At 48.0% G+C, this 15,693-nt stretch overlaps 1 long non-coding RNA gene across 1 annotated transcript in view; it reads left to right on the forward strand.

The window, feature by feature from the left end:
- The window catches only part of LOC111935085 (uncharacterized), a 79,082-nt gene that overhangs the window by 36,283 nt on the left and 27,106 nt on the right, over window positions 1–15,693 (forward strand). The window contains exons 10-12 of the long non-coding RNA XR_015274777.1: window positions 7,925–8,003; window positions 8,481–8,596; window positions 15,056–15,565. This is a non-coding gene — a long non-coding RNA (uncharacterized LOC111935085). The remainder of the gene's footprint in view (window positions 1–7,924; window positions 8,004–8,480; window positions 8,597–15,055; window positions 15,566–15,693) is intronic.

Genomic DNA, 15,693 nt, shown 5'->3' on the forward strand with positions numbered 1-15,693 from the left:
AAATCTCTCTGACCTCTGAAGCTGGAAGAAGCCATTCCCCCATTTATGGCATGTCTCCTATATTATTAGACTCATGCACAGGCTGTTCCCTGTTTTTCCTCCATTCGTTGATGGCTCAGACCAAGACCAATGCTTCAAGCCAGCTGAGCTTGGAAACCTCTGGATGATCCAAGCAGAGTTCCCAATCAGTCCTATCCCCTTCCCTTCTCCTGTTGCAGGACAGCTCTCTGCAGAGGCTGGTGGTGCAGGGGTGAAGCAATGTGGGACTGGGCTTTCCAGGGAAGCAAATGTGAGACCCTGGACAGCTTCTCTCCCACATTTCAACTTCCATGGCCCAACATCAAACATGTCACTGCAGCCTGAGCCCTCATGGGCCTGATGGAGGAGCAAAAAGAGAGGGCTGGAGGCAGCAGATCCTAATCTTTATTAAATAAGAACAAAGCTTATGCCGGCTAATGAGAAAAACAAACTGATGAAAGATCCGGCGAGCTCCTCAGAAGGACACAAAGAAATTCTCTCTGAACAAGAGCAGGCTAAAAATATTACCGAATATTTATTTTGCTGGCAATGTCTTCACAGGCTCCAGAGTTGATGCCGCTTCTTTGGGGATTGGCATGGCAGTCACAGCGACTTCAGAGGAGGGTGCTCCAAGCTCTGCGTGACGCCTGGAGTCAGGGCAGAAACAGCCAAGACACGAGAGCACAACCTGCCCCGGTGCTGTGAGATGCTGGCCAGTCCCTGTACATCTCTGTTTCTCTACAGGCAACAGAATATTTACTACTGGTTTATGTCCATAATCTTGTTTGGAGCCAGTGAGCAAAGCTGCATCCGTGCAGGGGTTGACAAAGATTCAGCCAGCCCAGCTGTGTTGTCTCCTGCCCATGCCACTTCCCCTGGGCCCCCATTAACCTCTGTCCAGCCCATTATCTCCAGAAATGGTTGCTGGGAGGCAATGCCATTGCCATGCTGGGTCAGACCACCCAGCCAGGACAGGCAGCTGTGGCGGCTGTTGAGGAATCAACTCCCAACTTCACAGCAGCACCCTCTTTCCCATATGGGCTGAGCCCCAAACCTTAGTACTGAGCATCCACTAAACTTGGCTGAAAACATCACTTCTGAAGGCAAAAGCAATGCAGCAAAAAGGCCTGCAGTTTCCCCTCTGCTTCTGCCTTCACTGACCACAAAACTTCAGCCTCTGCTCTTTTAATGTACTGTGGCTGAACTTGTTGCCAGCAGGTCAAAGGGAACATAATTTACTCGGGCTTTGATTCATTTGATACAGTTTGGGGTGAAAGGGGGAGGGGGAGGACAGAAGACGAAGGCAATAAGTGGTGGCAGGGAAGGAAAGAGTTTGCCTGTTTGTATGGGAACTGGATTAGTATGAAAATGACAGAACCGTTTTCTAGCCAAGAGGGCTTTAGCAATACCAAGAGCATTTTGACTAGAGCAGGGGCTCCCTGTGCTCAGATTGGTCATGGTGGGCAGGAGGCAGCCTGAGCATTTGTCTGCAGGGTGCTTTTTATCTCTTTCCCTGATTAGTAGATTGGCAAGGGGAGATGGGTGTTTGTATTTTGTATTGCCTGGAGAGTCCTTTTACTGCTCAGACAGGACCATGGGATGGTCAGAGTTCCCTTCTGGCAGCTAGCTCTCATCATGTTTGCATCTCCTTAACACCCTTCTCATCTTAGACCCTTTACCAGCTCTATCATGAATTTCCCTACCCATTTTCCTGCTGGAAGGAAGCTGCAAGGCTTGGAAGTGACAAATGAACCCACATGGTACCACAAGGGGCTTTTTTCTAGAGACACATTAGAGGCACCAATTGTCCTACCAATATTCAGAGCATGAAGAGCTCGCAGACACCAAGAATGGGCTGAAATCAGGGGAATACAGCCCTTCCCTCACATTGCTTCTGGCTGTGCTTTTCCATGGTAGCCTGGTCCAGGCCAACTCACTAGCCTTGTCCCCAGTGGTGCTGTGTAACCCCCAAAGTATTGTAAGAACCCCACTCTCTACCCTGCTCACTCCTCTGGTCACCACCATCAGCCTTGCAGAAGTCAGGGGCCATGCTGTGCCTCTTGATGTAGGTTTTCCTTCAGGCACCTGAGCTTTATCTTGGCTATGGGCTTCAGGACAGGACTAAAGTAAAAGCAGGAGCCAGCAGCTTCTGCAGAGAGAGCCCCCACTGATGGCAATGCCTTTGGGTCACCTCACACACCTCACTGGGCTGCACGCTCTTGGACCAGTCTGATGCTTTCAAACACAGATTGCTTTCCCCTTTTTTTTTTCTGAGGGAAAATAGAGGAAAAGGGAAACATCCCTTGTGAGAACTTACATATTTTACTCTCCTGCTTTTGTCCTGACTGACTGGTGTTTACACAGGGGTGAAGAGGCCAGGAGGAAGCAAAGCGATGTGGCTGCTGCGGTTTCAGTTCTCACTCCACCTTGCTACTGAGAAACTGGACCTGTGGTTTTGTTTGTGGCTGGGGGGGAGCAGGAATGGTCCTTGGATTTAATCCCTACTGGGAATGCTCTTTCAGTCCCAGAGATGCACTAGCAACACCAATGGGGGCTGGAGGAAGAGGAGAGAAAACCAGTTCCCCAACAAGCCCCACTCCGTCAGCTCACAGTGCGTTAATATTCACCGCAGAGCCAGGGGTGTAAATTCACTGCTGTCTCCTCGCAGTTTGCCGTTTATGCCGTTCATTTCACATAGATGTCACTACTGCCTTATGAGCACTCCTCCGAGCCAGCCGCTTAAATGGACCCAGTGCATTATAGTAATGGAGTAACTGTATAAAAACAATGAAATCCAATCTCTTTAAACTGATTTGATGTCTGCCTGAACCACAACATTTCCTGCTAATGGCTTCCTTCATTTTGTAACCGTGATCTCCACCTGATCAGATTACAGCTGTTTTTAATTACAAAGCTAATAGAGTTTGTAGGCAGTGTCAGGCAGACAGCGCATGCCTGGGGTGGGCACAGGGTGGAGTGGAGCCAGTGGGGGCTCTGGGTGACTGTTAACACACTCAGCTCATCAAGCTGACTGTCAAAACACTGGGAGCAGGGGGCAACTAGGAGGGACAGTGATATTTTTCAGCATGGAGCCGATCTGCTGCTCTCCAGGTCAGTCTCTGGGACAGCAGACAGCCTGGGTTGTGCTCCTGCTCCATGTTCTTGCCACCAGGCCAGGCAGCTGGTGATGCCCAGAAGATTCATGACACATGTTGGTGCTCCTGCAAGGCAGGTGGCAGGGTCACAGGGAGGCATGAGAAGGGCAGAAAGAGCTCTTCTTGATGACGGAGTATAGAAAGAGAAAATAAAAAAGAAAATAAAAGAACCAGGCCAGAATAGGAATGCATGGTGCCATTTGACTTCTGCAACTGATGGGGCAGGAAGGAGCGTTGCAGATAACTGACAGTGAAAAAAGACCTCAAGATTGATGTCTTTCTTATGAGATAGTGCAGTCAGCTGCTGGGTCTGCATCCTTCTCCTCAGCCCAGGCAGAGAAACCCCAGGGATTGCGTCCACAGCACAGCCCTGTCCCCACTGGCCCTGTTTAATTCAGCAGTTTGTTTGTGTATTGATTACTCCATCTCTCTGGGCTAGGGACATGGATCAGCATAGCTGCAGGGGAAGGAGCAGTTTGAAAGAGCTGTTCCCAAGCAGTGCTGGGCAGGGATGTTTGTATCCAGCAGACCATGTGCATGTTTGACTCTATACTGATGGAAAAAAACCTGTGCATGTTACAGTGGTCCTGGGTATCTTGTGTTGAAGTTTAAGATTCAGCTGAGGTTGTGCTCTGTTGAAGCTGGGTGAAAAGTCATGGCAGAGAAAGAGCAGCATCTCCGTCTCATACCTCTGTGTCCTGCCATGTGAACCTATTTCCCAGGCTGGTGGAGCTACTCTTGCTTACCAGAGCATAAGGCCAAACAAGTGGAACAGCTTGGTGGTAAGGTACCTGATTGCTGAGCAGGAGAAGCAGGGAGCAGGCAGGTGCAGCACCCCAAGGCAGCCCAGGCCCTGGGACTGTGTTCCTGGGCAGTGTGACCCACACCAGAACTGCCCTGCTCAGTTCACTTGGCTGCGGGAGCTGCTCATCCCTTGCTCTTGCCATGCCAGAGCTGCACATGTCGGGTGATGCACCAGCTTTGTAAATGATTTAGGGTCCACATCAAGAGCCCATCAATTATGTACCCTGGGATTTAATTATTTAGCTTGACAGGAGTCTCTCCCCTTAATTTCATTGTCTTCTCAGTCTCCCATTTCACAAGAGAGCTGTGGATGCTCTGCTGGGTAGGGTGCACTGTCACATGTTTCTGCTTCTTCTCTGCATTGCCCAAACTCACTTGTTTCCCCCCTCCCTCAGAAGATGAGGAAAACGAGACCCAGACATGATCCCAGGGCAAGGTGAGGGTCTGGGCCCTTGCCCATCACTGCTGTGCTCTGCCCTCGAGTTGTGTCAGGGACTGGACTCTGACACTGGTCTAAATGATCAAATTTAGGAGTTTTTGGGGATGCTGTAGGTGAGATGGGTGCTGGGATGAATCTCTGTGATTTCTAAAGTCTTTCTGACAGCTGGTCACCCACCAGCAGACAATGGAGAGATCCAGCAGCTCTTCCAGGTGTTCCCTGGCAGCACTGGGGATCCTGCCTGGAGTGATGCCTGCCTGTTACACTGAGAGCCACCAGCACATGCCATCATTCACTCCTCTCTTCCCTTCCATCTCTTCCTTTATCTGAACTTTTAAACTTCATGACTGGTGCAGGTTTTTACAGTAACTCAAGCTTTTGAGAATTGTTAATGCTGGGATGTTTTCACAGCAACATTAATATGCACTCTAAAAATGCCAAATATCAGAAGTCAGTCACTGCTGCTGGGTTGTGACAGCCACAGGAGAGCAGAGGTGAGAGCAGTGGTCGTGCTGGAGAGGCACAGCTCAGGCAGGCACAGCCCTGGATTTGACAGGATTTCCTCTCCACGCCATTTCTTTGCCATATCTTGATATGTTTTTTAAGCATGTTTATTTTTCGACCCTCAAAAACTAGCTTTCCCTAAAATAATAAAACTAAGACTGGGAGTCTAGGATTTTAAAGCAACCCTACAATAACAAAGCAGTGTGTGCAGATCAGTTGTCACCAGCAACCCTAAAATAACAAAATAATACACGCAACCCTATACAATGCTGAAACAACCGCTACGGGCATGCGAGGAAGGAAATATATTTTCCAATGTCAAGCTTAACAAGACTTTGTTCTGCAATAAACTCAGGGGTCAGAAGGGGGATGTAAGGACCAAAACACCTTGAGCCGTGTATCTTTAATGTCACGCAGCAGGCAGGGCTGTGGGACATGCGGCAAACACCACTTCGTTAGCGCGGGGTTTAATAGTCTAGAAAAGGAAAAGAAAGCGAGGGTTTGCGATGAAACAGGAAGTTCCCTCAAATCCTGGAGCCTTTGAAGAATTGTCAAAGGAATGAGAAGTCTGAATGTTTGAAAAGGCTCCAGATTGTGGAGCCAGAGGAGGCAGGGGGACATGGAGAGGGAGGCATTGAGCACAGACCCTCTCCAGACCCACACTCCACTCTTTGTTCCTCTTTTCTCTTTTTCTTAAATTATTAGACCTTTTTTTTCATTGCTTATTTTTTTTTCTCTCTCACACACATGAACTTTCTGAAGACAGCAAGAATTTTCTTACAGTTTGAGCAAAGCCCCAATCCTACACCATGGCATTGCTGATGTGGCACTCCCCACACCTTACTGTGGAAAAGCACGTGGAAGTAGCTCTGTGATCCAGGCTCTGCTCATGCATGATGCACAAACCATTTTTTTGAGGAAGTGTTTAGAGAGTTTGAAAAGTTCTGGTTAGCTGCCTTTTTTATATTTTTTTAATTAATTTTTTTTTCTGCCTCCTCTATTTTTTGGGTGTGGCATTTCTTTGTGGCTGCAGGAGCACACAGGCAATGCCTCCACTTCTCCTAGTGCCTGGTCAGCCAAGAGCAACCAAAGAAAATTCCTGTATTATTTCTGAGACATTTTCTCAGCATTTGAAATGCAAATATGCTGAAAAAGAGTACTTCAGTGACTTAACCATTACTAGAGAGAATCTGGTTGTGCAAAACTGGTGATGATTCTGATGATAATGATGATAAAAGGCTGGTTCAGGGTTGAATTTAATGACCTGTGATGTGTAAGTAAAAGGGCCTGGAGACTAGACCTGAGAGAGATTTTCAGCCAGCTGAAGGCATCAGGAGGATGCCCAGTGCTGGAAGGATACCTTCAGGTGTGTCTTCACAGGGAATGGGTTTCACTTCCTTTCAAGCCCAAGGTGAGGAAGACAAGGTTTTTCTTTTATACTGAGGGAAATAGGATCTGCCCTTCCCAGGCAAAAACTGCTGGTGATGAGTTGCCTTTTCCCCTTGCAGAGTGCCCTCCCCAATGCCCAGAATTGGCAGGACATGACCAGTGAGATGGCTGAGAGGGAGCACCCAGCTGCCCTGCCAAGAGGGTGAGCCTGGTGAAGGAAGCCTGGAGGGAGAGCCGAGACACTGTCATGACACTGTGCTTTCCTCTGTGCTAATTGTACGCTTGGGACCAAATTTAGACTGGTGTAACTCTGCTGAAGTCACCAGGGATTAATTTGGCCTCTGGTGGCTCCATTGTTTTAGCTAAATGAGTCAGAAGAAGCAGCCTATTCTTATCTGCGCACAGTGGGGCAGTGGCAGTAATGGCTCAGAGAGGCAGACCCCAAAAGCAGCACGACTGGGACCTGGGATCGGGGCTTCCACGAGACGAATGGGGCTGCAAGAGGAAATGTTTTGACATTTGGGTTATAGATGGAGGCCGGCTCAGCGTGGGTACGAGCGGTGCTCACCGCTGCTGCAGGCGGAGGGGAAGGGGGCTGGCAGGTTCCCTGAATATTCGGTGGTGCCGTTTGGAGTTCCTCAATTCTTCGGCCATCGGAGAGGGAAGCTGTGGCTCTGGAAGGGGCACGTGGTGTCAAAGGGGACTTCACACCACTTCCCGGCCTGGTGAGAAAGGGAGCCCAGGCTGGAAACGTTCAAAAAGCACCGGCTGCATCCCTGGCTGCTCGTGCTTCTGCCAGCAGCTGGGTGTGGGGAAGGAGTGATGGGACAGAGCACAGGCTTGCACAGGGCTGGAGTAGATGTTTTGGGCGAAAGTTTTGACTGGTAGCCCAAGGTAGTGTGTTGGTTTAGCATGTTATGAATGCTCTCAAACTTCTGGGAAACTGAGGATGATTTGGAAAACCGCAATTTTTCCAGCCCAGGTCAGTACAAGCTGTTTCCAAGCAGAGAGGTGTTTGCTGGAGAACCTGCAGGAGCTGTGTGCCTCACCCAGCCAACATCCAGCCTTGTGGCAGGCAATCCTGGAGGGGAAATGAAGCAGGCAAGAGGAGGCAAGGAGACGAAAGTGTTGTTCCCCTTCCCATGCCTGTTGCTGGACCCCATCTCCCCTTTCCTGCTGTACCCACTAGACAGATGAGCACAAGACTTTAGTCTCCAAGGCTGTCAACCTGGCACATTCTGCCATGGCCAAACACTCTTTAAAGCAAGTACAAAGGCAGATCTTCTTCTGAGGATGGAGATAACAATAAGTAGGAAGGGCAGGGGAGAGCAGACCTGGAGCCTCACTGCTCCCAGCGCTCCTGTACCTCCACAGATTGAACGGGCGCATTCCCAGCGTCCGGAGCCGGATAATAAGCAGAGGCACAACAGCTATTCAGGAGGCTCTGACCCTGGCTAGGTAACTACATAATGAGCCTGTTTGAATTGCTCCCGTCCCTGCCAAAGGGGTGGGATCGGGGGATGCTTTTGTTTGCAATAATGAACCTGTAATTATGCTACATTTCTTGGTTTTAGCCACATTTTGTGTGTGTGTGTTGTTCTCTTTGTATTGACAGATTTATGGCCAGGATACGCTGCTGCAGCAGAAGCCGTACAGGCACCGTGTGGAGACTGTCTGACTGTCGTCTCAGAAAGGTGTGGGGAGAGGAGGAGGAGGGGGGTCTTTGCACCACCTCAGTCCCCGAAGGGTTAAATAAATGTATTAAAATGAATACAGATGGCACAGGTGCTGCCTTTCCCAAAGTCACAGGTTTCAGCAGGGCAGGGAAAAAAAAAATCTTTTGGGCTCCAGGTAAATTAAAATTAAAAAAAAAAATGTAGGGAACAAAATAAATAAATAGCACATACCAGACTTCAGCTCCAAGGCGCTCAATAAAATTACACTTTGAAATGCAAGGATTAAGCAGAGTAGGTGACAAGGTGACTTTGTTAACAGGCTAATCTCTTGCCTTAACAGAGACAGGGGATTTACATGTGACTGCACAAAACTGCTTTATGGTCTTTTTTCCAGCTGGAGAATGCAGGAAGGGGGAAGGAGGAGATGGGACAGGGTTGGATGTTTTAGAGCCATTTGTAAAATGGGTTTAAACTATGTTTTTCTTATTCTTTTAGGTTTGCTTGTGGGTTTTTTAAGCGAGTCTGCATGAAAATGTGTCACCAATAATAAGCTGTTTCCAAAAGGTCTAGGTAGAGGATGATGAAGATGTCACACAATAATGAATAATTAGGTAAAACCATTTGTGGTGTGATTTCTTTCTAAATGGTTTTATTTCCTTTCTTATAAAAAGCCAACCAGTATCATGGGCTATTCAAAATGTGATGTCAGGACTACTTTTCCTTGAGTCTTTCTCCAGATTTCAGCACTTCTTCACCAAGGAATATGAATGTGAATTCTAAATCCAAGGTACTTTTTTTCAAATGGCCCCTCTGTTCTTGGGCAGGGAAGGGGCAAGGGGAGAAAAAAAAAAATTGAAAAATTATTTAGAAGAGCTTTAGGTCTTTACATTTCTGTCCATTACTAAGGTAAGACAGTGATGAGCAAATGAACATGAAATGAGACCTGGATCCCCCTATGAGGGTTTGCATCATACAGTACCCACTTCTTTGTGCCCAGGGTGCAGCCACCCCTGCCATCCCTCCCCCTGCAGCAGGCAGAGTGGCCCCTGGCTTTTTCATTTAACTCCTTTGAGTGTCAGTGTGGATCTCCACAGTGGACCAGGGGAAATGTGGGGAAGCAATCAGTTCAAATGTTACCCAGACTTCTTTGTCTCTGGATAAAAATGGCAATGAGAAAACCAACTCCTGCACAGGGTTCATCCGAAATTCAACAGAAAATGGGCTGAGCATGTTCTCTGGTTTTAAATAGATCTGGTGAAAGTATTTATCATGTTGAATTTGTTGCAGCATATCTGGGGTATTTGTGGTAACTGCAGACAGAGGAACAGATTCTGTATGGAAACTTGGTGTCAGATCCCCAGCCCATTTACAAATTCATGTGCTGGACCATTTCTGGATGAGATTTCAGCTTTTTCAAGTGGGTGAAGATGATCTCATCTATGAGGGCATGGAAACAGACATCCTAATGAGGGAGGGGAAAGCTGCTTTTCCTTTTGCTTTGATGCTGGGGTAGCAGGAGGGAAGACAGTTTCATTCAGAAGTGTTGTGCACCTCACTTGAGTATGACTGTTTAAGCACTTCCAAACAAACATCCCAAAGAGAAGACTTGCTGAAAAAAATTTTTAATGATGTGGTTGAGCATTACGCCTCAGGGTTACATGCAGCCCTGCATTTCAAGCTGCCTTTGCAGGAAGGTGAGTGTAAAGGCTCAGCAGTCCATCTGCCCAAAACAGCCATGGCCAGGTTGTCCATGGACATGCCGGGAGGTCATGGAGCCAACAGGAGTACAGGCAGAGGTCAGAACTGCAGTGGTGTGGTGGGAGGGGAAGTGGAGGGATGGGACAGGGCTGTCACCCAGCATGGCTGTCACCATTTCCCTTGGGGAGCCATCCAACTCCACCAAGGAAATAATTGCCTTCAACAAATTTGATGAAACAGCCGATCCAAGCCCCAGCTGTAACTTGGCCAGTGAGGACCTGCAGTATTGCCTTGAGTCCCCTCTTCCCCTCTAGATATCAGGGACAGCCAGAGCACATCCTCCCCACAGCTTCTGGGTGACAACGGAACTCATTCAGACTGCTGACTGTGAGCACACCAAGCACTTTCTCAAGCATAGATGGAAGAGAAAGTAAAAATTACCCACTTTAAAAACCAGGCAAAACCTCAACTCTGAAGTTTATCCACTGTTTGGGTGCTGAAACATACTCAAACCTAGCAGCAGACACTTATTCTGTGCAGGAATCTGACCAATTGTTTCCCTTCTCTCTCTTGTCCTTATACCTTAAATCATTTTGACCTTTAATTGGCCCTAATTTGCCCACAGACAGCCCTGGGACCCTTCAACACATTTGCTTGTAATTGGGTCTCTGTTATTTTTCTAGAGAGCCACTGTTGGTTGTTTCTTTTTAAAAACAGTGTGGCATATCATTGAGAAGCCACTTTTAAATGAGCCCTGCTGGAGGCCAGGAGAGCCCTGTGAAAGCCCAGCAGAGAGAGACAGGGCTATCTAAATGCAATTATCATATCACTGTGAAAACGTGAAACCAGCCTGAGCTTAAGCAAACATCACCCGCCCCTGGGCTGAGGGTGGTAAAAGCTTTGCTGGGAGGTGCGGGGTTGAACCCATGGGAGAGGTTATCCTGCCATCACACCTTTCACCCAGCAAAGCAGGGAATGTCTCTCCGCCTGCTGCTTATTGTGGCTGGGTGTGTAACTGGGCCATGTGTTTTCCTCGGTGGTTTTATTTAAATTCCCCTTATTTCAATGTGATGGTTTGCAAGGAATTGCTCTGGTACAGCCACGGGGCACTACTCTGCAGAGAAGGAATGGGACAGCCCAGGGAAGGAGCAGCAAGAGCAGCAAGGGACTGCCAGCAGACAGCGCTTCCCCAGGCAGGCAGGCCCTGCGTGTGCCACTAATCCGGCCGTGGCCACGGTTTGCCCTTAGCCCTGCTCATAATGTCATCAAGATCTTAACTGTCCAAAGTGAAGTTAGGACAGTGAGGGATAATACTGCAGCCAGATAACATCTGCACTGCCTCCTGCACTAATGGACACTTGCTCTGTAACCCAGCCTCTGCTCAGTCAGCCCTGCAGCACGGAGACCTCTCGTTAATATTTGCTCCGTGCAGACCTTACAATCAAGTTAAGCTACAGGGCTGTTGAGCCTCTGACCACAGGTTGTTGTGCCAATGGTCCTGTTGGAGATTGAAACTGTTGCCCAAGTACATGGGAACTGCAGTGTGTCCCATAAAACTGTTTCAGTGTCAGACCCCAAATAAATTTACTTTCCATGGCTTACAGCATTCACACAGGCAGCACCCACAGACTCCACTGCCTTGGAATAGGTTAGCAAACTACATCTCACATTGCACAGAAAGTCAAGTGAGCTAGCAAGGCTGGAGCTAAGGCTGGATTTCTGCCCTGTGGAGGGGAGTGTTTTTATTGGGTCAGTCTGTTCACGTGTGGCTGCCACAAGGAAAAGATGCTGCTGTTTTCACCTGGCTGACAATTGAGGTGGATGTGCTGCTCTGCAAAGGTAGCAGGTATGATGATGCCTCCTGTCCCTGAAGGTCATGCACTGAGATAGGCATGGCAAGATGGTGTAAAATGTAAGAGGCACATGTTTGGAAGGAAAAGAGAGTCCTGTCCTACTAGCATGGCTGTTAAATGTAGCTGAAACCAGCAGAGATTGATCTTTAGAAACAGGAATACCTCGGAAGTCCTCCATTACCCCTGGATAGTTCCTGAGCTGTGGGGCTGGAAGCTGTAGTTTCTGATGGTTAAGGCATCTAATTTGAGTTAGACATCTAATTATGTGGATGGAATTAGTAAAGTGAGTTTTAATAGTTGACACCAAGACTCCTAGTTATTTAAAGTTCCTACCATAGTTTGCCAGCACATAACTGGATTTCAGGTGCTGGGGGAAGAAGCCCATCGAAGTGTCCCCCTTCCCTTCCCAGGTCAGATCATGCTTAGCCAGAACAAAAGGGGGCAAGACTCCTCTGCCCAAACCTCCACCAGCTGGGGCAGCTACCCAAAATACCAAGCTCCAAATGCAGCTGGCACAGAGAGACTCTGGGAGTGACTGAAGTGCTGGTTTCAGCCCAGGGATCAACTGCAGTCCCACAAATGGAGTCAAGTAAATTCCTTTTCTACAGGTAACATGGAGCCAACAGGCCTGAGGGTGAGGTTTGAGATCCACACAGTGCAACCAGGTGTGGCTGGGTCCTTCCTTGGAGGACAGACATGGAGAGCACAGTGCTGCCAAAGCAGAGCTGGACACTCTCAATTCTGCAACAATAAAGCTGGGAAGCATTTTGTAATTGTCTTCAAAACCTGCATCTCTCTCCTGACTTTACTGTAATTTTTTTCCCCCCACTGCTTTTCTGATGTTTCTGTCCAGGTTGCTTAAAATCCAAGACATTTTATTTCTGCTAATGAGGTTCTGGTCAGATGTGGGCCCCTGCTGGGGCTCAGCAGAGGATCCCTGCTGTAACACCCCAAAGCTTTTACAGTGTCCTGGCAGATGCTGGTCCTCAAAAGTATATTTAGATATGGAATCCTTGCCCTTGAGCTCCAAGTACCCAGGGTTTTTGCATATGCAAATATTTGCAAAGTCAGGGCTCTGTTTGTATTGCCTGTTTAATAATTTAAGTTTATATTTAAGTTCCTGATGTTCTGTTAATTTTTTTAAATCCAGCCATAATTTTAAGGAAATGGGTTTCTTGCTTTGTTTTTTTAAGCAGATGTCTGAAGTGTCACTTGTGAGTTCAGCACGTTGCTGCAGTAGTGGGTCCAGTGGTTTGAGTTGGTTCTCTAGTTTTGAGCAATAATGAAGGAGCAGAACTGCACTGTACAAAGTTATATTGTCCCATAACCATTCCTGATGTTCTTTTGTCCCAGTGGCTGCGAGGACATGCTTTCTGCTGTCAGAAAGGTCTGTGCTTGGTGCTGAGTCAGAAACCTGGTCGCTGTCCTGCCTCTGAGCAAGACAAACACACCAGGATATGTCTGCACATGCCAGCTCCTGACAAGCCAATATCTCTCAGGGGCCTTGGGTACCATCCCTGGCACAGGAAGGAGATATTCATGTCATGGATGCCCTTTGCACCACCTTGGTCAGATCTGGAGAAAAAATACAGTGGGGGCAGTGGCTTGGGAATTTGTTCCTGCTGTTCTCTGACAGCAGTGCATGGAGCAGCAGAGGGTACTGGTTTCAGGGCTGCTGTTCAGCACTAGAAAATTCCCCTTTCAACAATTCTCTGTTATATTAAAACAAAAAAGCTTGAATGTTCAGGCAGGAAGAAGTCATTTTTCCAAAATAGACAGTGATGAATTTGGGAAAATTGGAGGGAGGCCAAGGAATTACAGCAGACTGAAAGCTGGGTGACTTTCCTGGGAGTGACCAGGGAAGATTTCAAAGCCACCAACCCCCCCTTCCCCACCACTGCCACAGGAGAGTTGAAACCTTGGCGAGCAGAGGAGTCACTGCTACCACTGCTGCTTCCTTTTCTTGCTGCCAGATAAAGAGGACAGACTCTCCTTTTTCACTCCATTCTGCTCACACAATGGGCAAAGGGGATCAGAGCCAAAATTACAAGTGTGAGCCCTTAATGCATCAGGTTGAACAATGGGCTTTGGAGGCGTCTGCCTTGTTGCGAGAAGCAGTACAGCTAGTTCTGACTACCCAGTGCCATGGAAAAAAACCTCATTGTCCTGGCAAAATGCTCCCCAGAATGAAAACACCCTCCTCCTTCTTTCTTCAGCTTACTAATGGGAAGCAAAATAACAAACCAGGCCCACAATTAAACAAACATGCCACTAACTGAGCCGAGCTCAAGTGTAACAGATGTTGTTGCAGTTGGACAAGGCTGGAGGCCGGGAGCAAGCCACGCTGGCTGGCTGCTGCTCCCAGGATGCTGTTGCTGAAGGGGTTTCTTTGCTATACCACAGCCTTCTCCTTCCACCAATCTTTCTTCCCTTTTCTTTGGTATGCCTTTGGTCTTGCTCTCCTCCTTGTCCTGGTCTATCCCCAACTGCTCCACCTCATCACATTTCATTCATCACTTCATCAATTTCACTTTTTAGCACTTAAAACCACAGGTTTCAGAAAAGCTCAAGAGATAGGGAAAAGCCATGTCAATTAACTTTTTAGGCCATGTTAGTATAGGAGAATAAAACAATTATTTTTCTCCATTTCATTTTCCTTGATCTGTCTCCTCACTGGTACCTGGGCTCCACCGGGTTAATCAATGCCACCTCCCAGTTCCTGCAGTCTCCCTCCAGGTTTGATGGCTGTGGTGCAGGTGACTGTGAGGCTGTAGCTCAGCACACCTGAGATTCCCACCCCAAAAGTGCTTCTCCTCCAAATATTACAGGCATCTCTGCAACACAAGAAATTTGGTGTTTGAGAGGTGACAAACAGCTAAAGAAGGGCAAACAAAAGGCAAATTGTGTCCTTTTCAAATTGCTGAATTCATCTTCTCTGTGCCTTTAGAACTCTGGTGCAGTCTATGGTGGGAGTCTTATTTAAGCCAAGGCTTAAAGTCCCTGACTGCCTACCTGGCACCAACTGACTGATACCTCTGATGGCCCATGTACCCCCTCATTTATGGGGATCTGTTTCTTCCAACTCCATGTAAAAGGGACCAAAATAATTTGGCACAAGGCAGTATCAGAGGCTGCTTGGCCTTACTTGTTCCCCAGCAAAGCTATGCCAGGCTTCTATTACTGCTAGAGGAACAAGAGGGACTCAGGGGTACTCCAGGGCTGGGGACAGACTTCACAGGCCTTTGGGTCACTCCCCAGAGCAAAGCTTGCTTCTCTCATCTGAGAGCCATGGTCACCAACACCTGAGGTGTTGGGAGAGGAATACAGGGCTATACATTGAGCATCTGTGCCCACACACATCTTTGGCTTGTCTTTTGCTCTACTTGCTCTTGCAGGTACAAGGCCCTGTGCAGTGGGGTTTTGCTTTGCCCCAGGCTGCTGTAGCACTGCGACTTCTGTGATTATTAATAGAAGCCTAAGGAAGTAAGAAAAGTTAACTTCTCTTTCTCCTTCAAGCAGGGTAGCTGGAAGACCCCTGAAATCTTTCCTGAGGTGTGTCAGAACAGACACTGTGCCAGCACAGAGGCCCTCAGAGCCACATGTCACCAGCGCAGTTTGTCACTGGAGCATCCCCCACCTGCCATGCTCAGAAATTCTATACAGTGGAGGAGGAAGACAGCTCAGAATGAAACGTTGCTTGGTTTACCCTTCTTGTTGGGCAAGACAGGCTGGATATCCTGGGCACTGGCAATGTTAAGCCAACACCACCTCTCAATTCTCTGCTGTGGTAAGAAACCTGCACAAGTGTTATGAACCAGGGCTGCCAGTTCAGCACTCTGATGGTCAGAGTGAAAGCAGCACCAACAGACAGCCCCAGCCAGAACAGGCCTTCATTGCTCCCAGTGCAGTGCTGAGTAGTATTTCCACTCATGACAAATTTATGAACAAGGGGCCTTTGCAAGAAAACATCCCTGTTGTCAACACCCCCTTCCAGGTGAAAATGAAGACCAGTTCCAGGTGAACATCCAGGTATTCCAGACCAGGGAAGTACTGGAAGTAAATCACAGCAAGCCAACCAACCACCTATCCCCTTATTTATCAGCTAAAATTTGGGAATTTTATACTTTTGAACTGCTTACACTGAGACAAAGCACCTC

This window comes from Cyanistes caeruleus, chromosome 11, assembly GCF_971803275.1.
Source record: "Cyanistes caeruleus chromosome 11, bCyaCae1.hap1.1, whole genome shotgun sequence".
In the NCBI taxonomy this organism is placed as follows: Eukaryota; Metazoa; Chordata; class Aves; order Passeriformes; family Paridae; genus Cyanistes; species Cyanistes caeruleus.